The sequence below is a fragment of the Galeopterus variegatus genome, unplaced genomic scaffold, assembly GCF_000696425.1.
Source record: "Galeopterus variegatus unplaced genomic scaffold, G_variegatus-3.0.2 Scaffold3597, whole genome shotgun sequence".
Lineage (NCBI taxonomy): Eukaryota > Metazoa > Chordata > Mammalia > Dermoptera > Cynocephalidae > Galeopterus > Galeopterus variegatus.
The window spans coordinates 33,695-46,982 of NW_007729708.1; positions in this window are offsets into that span (position 1 = coordinate 33,695).

The window sequence follows — 13,288 nt, forward strand, 5'->3', positions numbered from 1 at the left end:
CATTTTTGCCATTTCCATTAACTTTCATTCCTTCTTGCATCTTCAACTTTGTAGTTTCAATGATTTTTCTTCTATCTGAAAAAACATTCTTTCCAATTTCTGTTTATGAAAGGTCTGTATTTTTTTAACACACTGAAGATATAATTCCATTGAATACTAGCTAACATTTTTTCTGTTGGAAATCAGTTGTCATTCAACCAATTGTTCCATTTAACATAATCTACTTAACATTTTCCTCTGGCTACTTTTCAGATTTTCTCTTGATGTTTTTTTTCCTTTAGTGTTTATGTTAATTTCCTTTTTTCTTGACCGGTAAGAGGATCATGACCCTCGGCACAGTGTTGTCTGCACCACACTCAGCCAGTGAGCGTGCTGGCCATCCCTATATAGGATCCGAACCCGTGGCCTCGGTGCTACCAGTGCCACACTCTCCTGAGTGAGCCAGGGGGCTGGCCCTATGTTCATTTGCTTTTAATTATTTTGTCTGAAATTTGATGTTTTCTGAAATATATGAATTGACACATTTTATCACTTTTGGAAAAATACCTGAACAACATTTCTTCTGCCCCATTTTCTCTCTACTAATCTTCCAGAACTCCAGAAGTATGCTAGACTTTCTGACTGTAGCCTCAATGTCTCTTATGTTCTAGCCTGTACTTTTCATCTCTTTGTCTCTTTATTTTTCATTCTGGATGGTTTTCTTCCAATTCACTAATTCTCTAAGCCACTGTGTCTGAATGCTTGTTAAACCTACCTATCAAAATTTTAAATTGCTTATTCATTTGTTCAGTTGTATTGTTTTAGGGATAGAGACACATTTTTGCTCTCTCTCTACAAACCACTTCTGTGAGAAAACTGAATAAAATACTCATAACACCAAGTTCTTAAAGAAACTTTAATTTTTATTATTATTTTACATGACAAAAAAATGGTAACAATACTATTCTTTTTCTAAAACTTTGGTCACAGAATAAAATAAAATTATTGTCTGGACATTCTCCACCATGTTGAAAGGAACTGGAAATTGATTTGATGTGAGTAGCTTTTCTTAGATAGCCGCTTGTCTTTTGCTGGATCCTCACCACAGACTCTCATTACAGGGAAATTCAAGGGGCAGAACTTGATGTCAAAATGCCATTCCAAAAAAATATAATATAATACATCAACCACAGCAATGCCATCCTATAACATGGCTAATTATTACGTAGTCCTTTCACTTATTTTGTTAGAAATGAGGCTCAGTGCCTTAGAACTCCATCATCATCAGAGTATGATACAGAAGATGTGAGGGCCTACTGCTATTTGTTCATCGATTCCTAAAGCCCTCTCTTTAGAAATAAGAGCTGGTGCATAAAATGTTTTTTCCTTATTAAAGGAATTTTACTTACACTAAAAACTGTATCTTTCTGGTAGCTATCCTCTGATGAGTTTAAGATCATCTGTAAATCATTTGCTCAAGCAATTCATTTTAAAGTTTGAGTACACTCAATTTCTGAGTCTAAATGTATTTAGCTTGATATGAACCTTGCTGTTAACTAATGCAATTTACCCATAATAATAATCCTTAGGAAATTACTTAGAAATTGTGCAAATTATGCATGTAAACATTACAAAAATAAATCATGCAAAGAGATACATAAGGATAATGATGACAGCTAAATGAGAGAACCGTGTTTGATAGGTGTGATCTCAATCCAATTTTCTGAATAGCAGAGTTCCATGTGACAGGAGAACACTACCTTTCCCACCCACCACCTCCCCCAAACCATGGCCTTATGACTCTCACATCATTCTCAGCATCAGGGCTTAGCCTGGAAGCATTCCTTCACCTCGTACTTCATCAAGACTAACTTAAAATCAATATATTTTTAATAATTTGCTTTCCATTATTATCCTTTACTACATTTAAAAAGTATGGCAAAAGTGACCTCAAACAGTACTCTGTTTTGCTGTTGCTGTTTTTTGCACTTTCATATGGACATGTCCACATTGTCTATGCAATAATACAATATGTAATCTTTATTTCATTTTTTAACAGCATCCTTGGCAAACAAAATTCTTTCAATTGCTTTTTTATATTTGAAGCTTTTCTGATTAAATCTGGGTTATTTTATTACAGTAGTGAAAGTAGCACTACATATACTCAAACATACCCAAATGTCACACTATTAAATATGTATGATGTCTGAACAAATTCACCTTCCTATGTCTTTTTATCTCTGACAAGGAACTAAAAAATTTTACAGTAACAAAATATTTTCCCTAACTCATATGTGTGCACAGGCATGTACATTCATACACACACACACACGCATTCTTAATGTGTGATCGTGATATAGTCTTTGGAGGTAGCAATATGAGTATCATTTTATTTAGGGATACATTTAGGGATAATTGTTGTAAGCATTTGAGATAAATACTGGAATTCATTGGAAATTTACTGATTTCTGCCTCTTTGAAATGTGTATTATGAAAAATTAAATTGGAAAGGTAGAAAAAATGGTGCCTAGGAATATCTAGACATTTAACATTTTAATTTTAAAATTAAGATTAGCACTAAGAATGTGGAAGTCCAGTTTCTGCTTATTTCTTTCTTTGTTCAATTAATTTTCTTAAAGTTTTTAAAATATTAACTTGGATATTCTACTACCATAATCCTCTCCTCCTCCTTATTTAGCAAGAACTCAAACTACCATACCATCAATGACAGTATTTTGTTACAGCTCAGTTTTATATTCACTGTCTTCTACTGCTTTCTAAAACATTTTAATTTTGAAATATAACACACACATAGAAAATATTAAAACCTAAATGTGCAGTAAAAGAAAACAATAATAACATAAACCCCATGTTACCACACCTTCTTCAAAAGATAGAATTTGCCAGCAATGCAGACACTCCCCTTCTACGCCTTCCTCTTGGTACCATTCCCATTCTCTCCTCTCCCAACCTACTGTCCCAATTGTTATGATAATCACTAGTTTGATTCACTTTAGAGTTTTTCTGCCAATGTAATAAATTTTAAAAACTATAACTTTACCTATTTCATACATCACGTAACTACATTGTATTGAATTTTTTATGGTATCTTCACCCTTCCTCTAAATTTTCTATGTTCCTCATTATCTATACAGCCTACATTTCTTCGTTTTCTTTGTTATATAGATTCTATTATAAACATGTAGCTGTAGTAATTCATTTTCATTGCTATGTAGTATTCTGTTGTATATGTAAGCCGTGATTTATTTACCCATTTTATTGCTAATGGGCACTTAGGTGACTGCTAAATTTCAGCTATTGAAAACAAGAATGATATGCACATTCTCGAATATGTATCCTGGTGCACATGTACAAAGGATCCTCTAGGGCATGAAAATAGGACTGCAAATACTCGATCTCAGGTTGTGCATCTTCACCTTAATCAGACAATGCCCTACTGCTGGCCACAGAAGTTGCACCAATTTATAATCCTATGAGTGGTGGATTAAAACTCACTGATTCATAATCTTTCCAAAGTTAGTAATATCAGATTAATATTCAGACTTTTATATTTTTCTAAAATATTATGGCACTTAATTATACTCAACATTTTACAACTCTTTTTCCTATTCTGTTTGGAATTCATCTTTTGTTTTAAAAATTACATGTTATTCTTTTTTCTTTCTATTTTGTCATTTAAAAAGAGAGAAAGAAAAGCTATTATTCTTATTTTACATACATTTATTCATATTGCATTATAAATTCACATAATCTTTTTTCTTCATGTCTCAAATACCCTTTCGTTATCAGCAAGTGTTATTATGGCAGAGATATTTCCTTTAATCAAACACTATGTCAGATGACTTTGTGAAAATATGATTAGTTAACTGCATATTGTAAGGGAAATTTCAGGATTGTTTAACAACAATTAAAAAGACCCAAAGAAAGAAATGTCAAACATAAAATTAACCTATAGATATTTTCCCATAGATAAAAAAGTTATTTTAAATTTTGTCTATGAAGTTAAAGGTTTTGCTTTTCTCAGCGAGAATTTAAGACGCCACAGTAGTCTCAAGGAGCTCTGTCTTAGCTTCCTGTTTCCCAAAATTATAATAAATGAGTGGCCTGAGGGAAAGGCAGTTGAAACTACCACAAAACACATCATGACCTCATACCTCTGTACTTTAAGGAAGATCCAACTTTCTATTAGAGTGGAAATAAAGTAAATAATGAAGAGGATGAGGAAGGTGGTCACCACTTTCATGGCCCTTTTATGGGCCTCTGTGCTGGAGTCCCCCGAGCCCATGGAGTTGAGCTGCATATTCTTGGTGTGTCTCACCAAAGACAGTAATAAAAGGAGCAAAGAGGTCAGGGAAAGAAGAAAGGGGATGACAAAAGTCAAGCTGAAAAGAGTAAGGCTTTTAAAATAGAATATTTCACATACGACGAAAGGCACAGTCATGTTCCTTTCATGTTCGTGGAAGGTATTTATCCGCAACTCACCAAAACCTTCCAGAATTAAAAAGGTAACAGACACTGAGAACAGAAACCCCAGGGAGACAACAAGCACCACTCTGTTCATTCTCGCCTTCAGCCACAGGAAAAAGAAGTGGTTGAAGTTGGCTATCTTCAGCAAGTAGAAAATGCTGAGGCAGGCAGCTAGCCAGGTAGTCAAGTGATGAGTTAGTGCCCAAAGAACAGTAACCAGATTTGCTAGTGTACCAGTGGCATACAGATGAGGACTTAACGCCGTAATAAATGCATCAAATAGTGTTATCCACAGTTGAACGAATCTGGCCATAGCCAAGCTGGTGAGGATAAAATCAGCTGATGAGACCTTCCGACTCTTCATCCACTCGATGCAGTTGACTAGTCCAATGAGCCCGTTTCCCAGCATCCCTAATACGAGTTCTCCTGTTGCCAGTACCAGAAAGGAGATCTTCGTTCCAGTTGACATTTCTGTGAAAATATTTCAAATGATGTACCTCACTGACAGCTTTACAGCCAAACAGTTGCATCTAATTATGATGCTTTTGATATATGTTTTTATCAATTCCAGAAAATATAGCCAAAATTCTGCTATGTGATAGACTTTCAGAGATCTTCGTGAAAGAATGGTTTGTTCTATTTATATTGAAATTCCAGTACTAAACCAAACAGTCCTCATAAGAGATACAACACTTCACGAATATATTTCTTATTACTTGCAGTCAGCTACTATATAATTTCTAGAATAAACAAATGATGTCCATTTATCTTTGGCACCAGCTGGAATTTTCCATTTGTGGCAATGACTTCACGGATGAAGTCAGGTCTGTAAACATGCAAATATGAGTGATCATTTTCCACTAATTTGACTTTCATCTCCCCTAAGCCATACCATTTGAATGCAAATCTCTTAGATTTTGAATGGAAATTGCTAGGAAAAAAATTATATCATTCAGTCATTATTTATCTCTCTTTCAGTAAGAGCCTTCTACATATCAAGTATTTTCTTGATGCAGTATAGTTCATAGAAGTATTTTAATAAAATTATTTATAGTTCAAGGAATATAGCCAAGTTCCAGAACAAAAAAATATAAATAATTATTATGCAATGTTATTGGAGATAAAACAGAAGTAATAAACAAAATATACTAGGAATATAAATAAAGAAGATACAAATGCTACTTATGAGGATAAGGACATTTAGTATGAACTGGAATTATTTAGAATTTATAAAGAAGCACAGAGAAAAAAATGATATTCAAGATTAGTGTAAGATCACACACAAACTACCAAAGTTCTCACAGAAATCTCTGAAATATGAGTGAAAACTGTGTGCATGTTTTCCAGACCTGTCCCATAAAAATTTCCCATGCACAATCTTCCATACCCCTTTCTGCTCCTGGCTGTCTGGAAAGGAGACGCCTCCAAGGCAGTCTTGGAAGCCACATGTTAGAAATCTCTGACTTTTCATCAGCCTGATTCAGTGGATAATTGCATAGAGAAGGTTTCTCAGGCACATCAGTACTGTTAAAAGGGCAAAATTAGATTATATTATGCTTGAGTCGTTTTACTTTTGGGACCCTGTTGGTGATAGCCATTTATCTACCCAGTCTAATGCAGAAATTAGAACTGAAAGTGAGCATATCTGTTTACCGGCAGTTGAAGGGTAAGAAATTGATTTTGGAGACTGGAAACATGTGGGCACACATGATGCATCGGCAAACCTTTTTAAAACATTGCATGCAATAACTTAGAGGCAGACTGCATTTAATGAGTCTGTGGCCTTAGGGGAAATGGTTGATTAAAGCCAAAATGTTGTGCTAGGGTTATTCTCCAAAATATTTAGCAAGACAAGTTGAGAAAGGAAAAGAAATAACTGGCTTGCAAATATAAAGTGAAAGGATGAGAGTTCAGAAATTTGAGGTTTCACAAGGTTGTAAAAGTTCACAGCTTTTGGGTATCAGACAGTAACAAATGAGATTGATAAAAATATTCAAGTGGCAAAGGCCCATTAAGACTTTTCAGTTAAACAAAGAGATTATTTCCTATAGCACAGATCAGGCCAAGGTGTAAGGCTCTCACCCAAGCCCATTGCTTCAGATGCTTTCAAGATAGCTGGCATTAAAGTGGGAGAAAAAGGCACCGGATAAGGTAGGAAAAATATTCATTTACATGTTAGTTTATTTATTTATGAAGACATAAACAGATCTGTGGAAATTTTTACATGTGGAAGATGGAATGAACTCTAAGGAAATACATAAAAATCTTCCTAAACTTTTTAGGATATTGTATTTGTCAGATAAACCATGAATAAGACAATAGAATCTGTGTTATTAAAATGACTCTCTGGCTCCCAAATTTGTATTATGGGGAAAAAGACTTGAAACGTGTACCTTCTTCAGGAGGGCGTGCTCCCAACATCCATTTCAGATGTAGCCAAGGAGGGTAAGAATGAAGAACATTGGGAGGGTGGAGCCAGGAGCCACAGAGGACGACGGATGAGGAAAGTCTTCCCAGAGCCCAGACACAGGGACTGTCAGGGGGTTTGCTGTAGAGCCAGTGCAAGCAGCTCCACAGAGCCCAATAGTAGGACTTGTCACTGCTGTGGACAGTGGATCACTGCATTCCTCCTGTTCTCTTCTTTTCTAGATGGAAGGAGTTCATTTTTGCAGTTAGCCGGCCCCTAATGATTCACTTTTTTTTTTTTTTTTTTCCTTTTTGAGACTGGCCGCACAGCGCTCAGCCAGTGAGTGCTGTGAGCGCACCCGCCATCCCTATATAGGATCTGAACCCGCGGCGGGAACACTGCTGCACTCCCAGTGCCGCACTCTCCCGAGTGCGCCATGGTTTCGGCCCCTAATCATTCACTTTATATGAGAAGGTGGGGAAGGGAAGAGGGCATCTATCCTGTGGTTCTGTTTTCATGTATTTCCAGGCCATGAGGGATCACTTCCGGAAGTGAGAAAAAGAACTGCCCATCACCCAGAAGCACTGGCTTTAAGCTGCTATAAGTCAAATACAGGACTTCAGATTGTGTCCCCAGAGAAGGAGTGTAAGTGTGCTCTGTGTCTGGGAAAAGAGGACGCATGGTGATTTAAGTACAGGCACGAAGACTGTGCCAGGTGCTGTGCTGCCCATGAAAACTCTTGTCCCCTCTTCTGTCTCAGTACACATGAGGCCACATTTCCCAGCCTCCCTTGCAGTTAGACATGACCAAGTGACTGAGTTCTAGACACTGGAATGTAAGAAGTTATGTGTGCGAACACTACCCCCCATAAATACTGCCTCACCCCAAACACACTGACACACTCACACACACTTGTACGGGAGAATAGCTCCTGCACAGCTATGAAAAAGGGGCAGAAATTTACTAATCCTGGGTCAATGAATAACTGCAGAGAGGAGGGATAAATGGAGTACTACTCAGCTGTCAAAAAGGATGAGGAAGACAGCGATGTGCTGCTATGACATCATTCCTATTGTATTATTAAGTTAAAAAAAATCAAGGGGTAAAACAATATGTGTAGTATGGTACGTATTATCTAGAAGAGGATAGAAGGCCTAACCAAAAACTAATTTTAAAAAATGTTTACTTATAGGAAAGGAAACAAAGGTGAGAGGGCAAGAAAGAAGCTAGGCCTCTCTGAATACACTTTGTTTTGAAGTTTTGACTCTGATACTACAGAAATTTATTAAATAATCACGAAGAAAATTAAATCAATAAGAAAAGAATATTAATCCTTAAAAATCAAAAACAAAATTATGCAAAGGAATCTGTTTGATGGGTGATTTAACTAAAAGGAGAAATAGTTTCAAATGATCTTAAAACATAATTTAACTTTTTATTTCCTGAAGTATATATCCTAAAATAAGATAAATCATGAATTGTCTTAATAATTATCTTGCTAGGATAACCTAAGTATTGTTAGTTTGAAACTATCATACACCCAGATGCACACAAATAATCATGTTAATGCTGTATTGACTGGGATCAAGATTTTCAGCATGAGAAAAAAGAAATAAACACAGAATATTTGAATTGAAAATATCAGCATAAACTCATTGAAATTATTTTATAAAATCATAGTTTAAACATCTATACTGTAAGCATAAAATACATTTATTAAAGAGTATCAAAGAATCATTACAAGTTCTGCAGAGGTAGATTAAAAGCTAAGCATCTAGACACATAGCGTATGTAAGATTTTTTTACATACTCTACGTCATTCGCAAGTTTCTAAATTCTCACTTTTACCACAGAGACAAAGGAGTTGGAAATAATATTTCCCAGACATCCTGGCCAATTAAATTCTTACAAAAAGAGACACTGAGGTAGAGCCATTATTTCTTGGGTAGCAATCTAGAAAAACAGGCACATAGGCAATTACAGACTACAGGTATAAGGTTTAGACATTTACAAACATACTCTTAGAGGCAAGAGGCACCAGATATCCTCAGTAGCTGTAATGGTTCATTTTATGTGTCAACTTCAGAGATACCCAGATAACTGGTAAAACATTATGTCTGGGCCTGTCTGTAGGGTGTTTCTACAAGAGATGAGCATTGGAATCTGCAGAATGATCAAAGGAGATCCACCCTCACCAGTGTGGGCAGGCATCTCCAATCTCTTCAGGGCCCCTATAGAACAAAAAGGCAGAGGAAGGACAAGTTCACTGTCTCTTCTTGAGCTGAGCCATCCACCCTCTTCTGCCCTTGGACATCAGAGCTCCTGTTTCTTGAGGCTTCAGACTCCCGGACTTACACCAGCAGATCCTCCAGTCTTCAGGCCTTGGCCTCAGACTGGGTTGTACCATTGGCTCTGCGATGGGACTTCTTAGCCTCCATAACCACTTGAGCCAATCCCCATAATAAATCCTTCATGAAGTTTGAGGAGAAATTGAGTTAAGAGATAATATTAATCTTGCCATGAACTTTTTAAACTGTGCATTTATATAGCAAGATCTCGGTTTCTCTGGAGATCTCACACTAATACAGAAGCCACAAAGCGGAAATAGCAGACACAAATATTATGGCCTTCATGTGCAACCATTATAATTCTTCCAGAATTAGTCTCACTCCACCAAGAGCCTCCTGATATGTGTACAGCTTCTAATTCCCTAATGTAACTTCTTACAATCCAGAACACTTAGAATGTCTTCTATTTTCCACCTAATCTGATCTGAGGTTTCTCTTTAAAAGTAAAAAAGATGGCACGCTTCTTCCTTTTGTGAATCAACTTTATTGAAATATATATAAATTATATAAGAAAAAATTACCTATTTTAAGTGTACAGTTCGACTACTTTTGACAAATTAAACAGTAGAGTAATACCACAATCAAGATATGGAACATTTCTATTACCCCAAAAACATTACTTGATGGCCCTTGACCCCTTTACAGTGCATTCTACCCTCCGGGGCCCTAACAATCATTGATTTGTTTTCTGTCACTATATTTTTCTGTTCCTAGAATGTTATGTAAATGGCACCATATGTTTAATTCTGTTTTCTTTCACTTAGAATTTTTTAGATTGAGCTATGCTGTTTCATGTAAAAGTAGTTTATTCTTCAATTGAGTTAAAGTAGTATTCAATTGTATAGATATGCTTTTATTTCTTAGGAGTTGCTAGGTTTAACAGTATTTTTAACTTTATAAGAAACTATCAAACTCTTATCCAAAGAGGCTGTACCATTTTCCATCTCCACCAGCAATGGATGAGGTTTCCAGTTGCTCCGCATCCTCAGCACCAGTTGCTATCATCGGTGCTTCCAATTTTCTCTCTCTTCTCTTTTTCTCCCTCTCTGTCTCCAGCTTTCATTTCACTCTTTATGCTTTAGTGTCCAGTCTGTTGATAAACTGTCAAAGGAATCTTTCATCCCCAATACTGAGTTTTTATTTCTAGTATTTTCATTCGAGTCTTTTACATAGATATCATCTCTCTGCTAATATGTCCCATGTTTGTGCATGTTATTCACCTTTTTCATTGTATTCTTCACATATTAATTATGATTATTTCTGATGTCTCCGTCTGATAATGCCAACCTCCAGGCCATTGTTTACTCTTAACAATGGCTGGTGTTTTGTGTGTGTGTGTGTGTGTGTGCATATGTACAGCAAATTCAGAGGTAAATATTACCACTCAGAAATGGGTATGCCTCTTTTCTGTCATGCGATCGCTGTATGAAGTTGAGTCAATCCAATCTGTACTTTATCTGCATTTAGATTCAAGTTGCTCTGATAAAGAAATCGCACTACCTCTTGTTTAGTGAGGACTGGAGGGCCAAAGGATTCCCACTATCTATGCTCAGCTTCAGGAGTCCACACATGCACCACAGAGAAGGATCTCTTTCCATACTCCCACCCCTCTCCCAGGGACATACTGACATTGCTTGTTACTCAGAGCAAAGCTCATGGTGATGTAATGGGGTTTCTTTGTTTTCTTTCTCCAGCAATTGCCCCTATGGTAGGCTATACCTTTGCCTCACATATGGGGATTTCTTGGTTTTCCTTCCACTCTCAAAACAACAAAAAACTTCTACCTAAAAACAGTGCAGGATCCTAGCTGAAAGTGGGTTTCCTTCCCGTCCTCCAATGGCAACAGATGGCTTTTACATAATGTTAGTATGGAAGTCCAAGCAGGCAGCCTTCCTACTCCTCCCTGAGTATCAGCCAGACATTGTCTTGTACCAGTGGAGGGTCTTGGTATCGTCAGGTTATCTGCTGCCTTTCAGCAGCAAATAGCTTTTCCAGGTCCAGGCAGTCTAGGGTTAACAGGTTTGTTCCCTCCCTCAGTGGAAGAGGTTTCTGTCCAGTGTCGGTGTGGGAGCCAGAGCACACATCCTCCCCATGGCAGCAGACCTCTAACATGTATCAGTGTAGATCCAAGGATGCAGGTAGGTTTCTTACCCCTCCCCTTGTGCCAATCAGCTTTTGCCTGATATTACAGTAGGAGCCAAGTTACAGTGGATTCCCTGCCCTTCACTCAGTAGCAGACAGATTTTGCTTAATAAAGAAGATCCAGGACATGAGCCGTTTTCCTGCCTGTCCCTCAGCAGTAGACAACAACCACTCTTTACACACACAGGGTCTAGAGCGCAGATGGGCTTCTCTGGTTTCTACTGTTCCACCTTCAAACTTAAAAAGGCCTTGTTCCCATTTGTTTTAGATTTCTGTTGCTGCTACAACAAATTACCACAAATTTAGTGGCTTAAACACCACAAATCAGCTTACAGTTCTATAGATCAGAAGTTGGCATAGGTCTTACTAGGCTAAAATCAAGGTATCAGCAGGGCTGCATTGCTTTCTGGAGGTTCTAGGGGAGAATCTATTTCCTTGCCATTTCCAGCTTCTAGGAACCACTACAGTCCTTAGCCTGTGGCCCCCTTCCTCCATCTTCAAAAGCAGAAAATTTGCATCTTTCTGACCCTTATTCAATAGTCACATCTCTCTCTGACCTTAGCTAAGAAAGAATCTCTGCTTTTAAGGGCTCATGTTGATTAGATTGGACCCACCTAAACAATCCAGGATAATTTCCCATCTCAAAATGTATACCTTTAATCATATCTGCAAAGTCCCTATGCCACATAAGGGAACATATTAACAGGTTCCAGGGATTAGGAAATGGACACCTTTGAGGAGCCATTATTCTTCATACCCTGCCATGTACCACAAAGGGGGCTTTCTTAGGTCTCCTCTCTATACCCAGTCTTACTAGTTAAGCCCAGGGAAAAGAGCCGGCAATTACAGATTACTATTGTATCTGGGGCTTCCAGGGATTCTAAACTGACACACTAACCTACACTCAATCTTTCCAAGAATTGGTTAAAATTTTAGCCATTTTCCTCTTACCTACCTTTATGGCAAATACCTCTTCTTCCTGAGTTCTACTAAAGATGAAACAGTTCGTGTGTCCTACTTGGAAGGACTTATCATATTTCACAATTCAGTTTACCTGCTTACCTTGCAACCTCAGCTCTAATATGCTCAAAATAAATTATGACTTTGTAGCCTGTCTCCCTCTTACATAAGAAGCAACATTCTCTTGCGGTTTTGTACCTCACAAAAATTAGCAGAATTCTCAAACTATTTTTCAAAATACATGCATAAATGCATATATTCTTCCACATGCATGGTTTGCAAACTTTTGATTTTTTTTTTTTAATTTTTAGTGAAAGATCCAAAGATAGGCCATTTCTCATGCAGTCTCTCTGGCCTTTGTAACCAAGACTAGAATAGATCTTTGTAACCAAGAATAGAATAGATCTTAACAACTTGACTTATTAGGTATGCTCCATTATCTCAAAGAGAGGTGGAGAGAGGGAGAACAGAGAAGGAAAGTCTTCCTGGAAATGTGGAAATAAGAGTATATGTTTAGCTGTTTAGCTATGAGAATGTTGTAGTGAGAGTTACAATGATGCCAAAGTATGCATTATACATATTAAAGCCATGGCAAAAAAAAAAAAAAAAGGAAAGAGTTTCTTATATAGACTTCTACTTGATTTCTTTTTTTCTAGTGCCAAAAAAATTTTTTGTCAAGGCTTTCACAGAACCAAGGTTTTCCATCATGTCAAACAGAATATAATCTTCTACAGCATTATCATGAGGATAGTCTCGGCTTCTATTCCCTAGAATCAGAACCACCAAGTGACCAGGACCAGAAAGGTAGAAGACTGCTACTGTCTATAAAAGCATCACATGCAGCTGGCTTTTACCAGAAAGTGAATCAAATTTGCCATAAAAATTGAAAAATAGATGTGATAAAGGGAAAAATAAGAGAGATTATCGCTTTCATGGTCTCATGTGTCTCTCTTTTCACATTTTA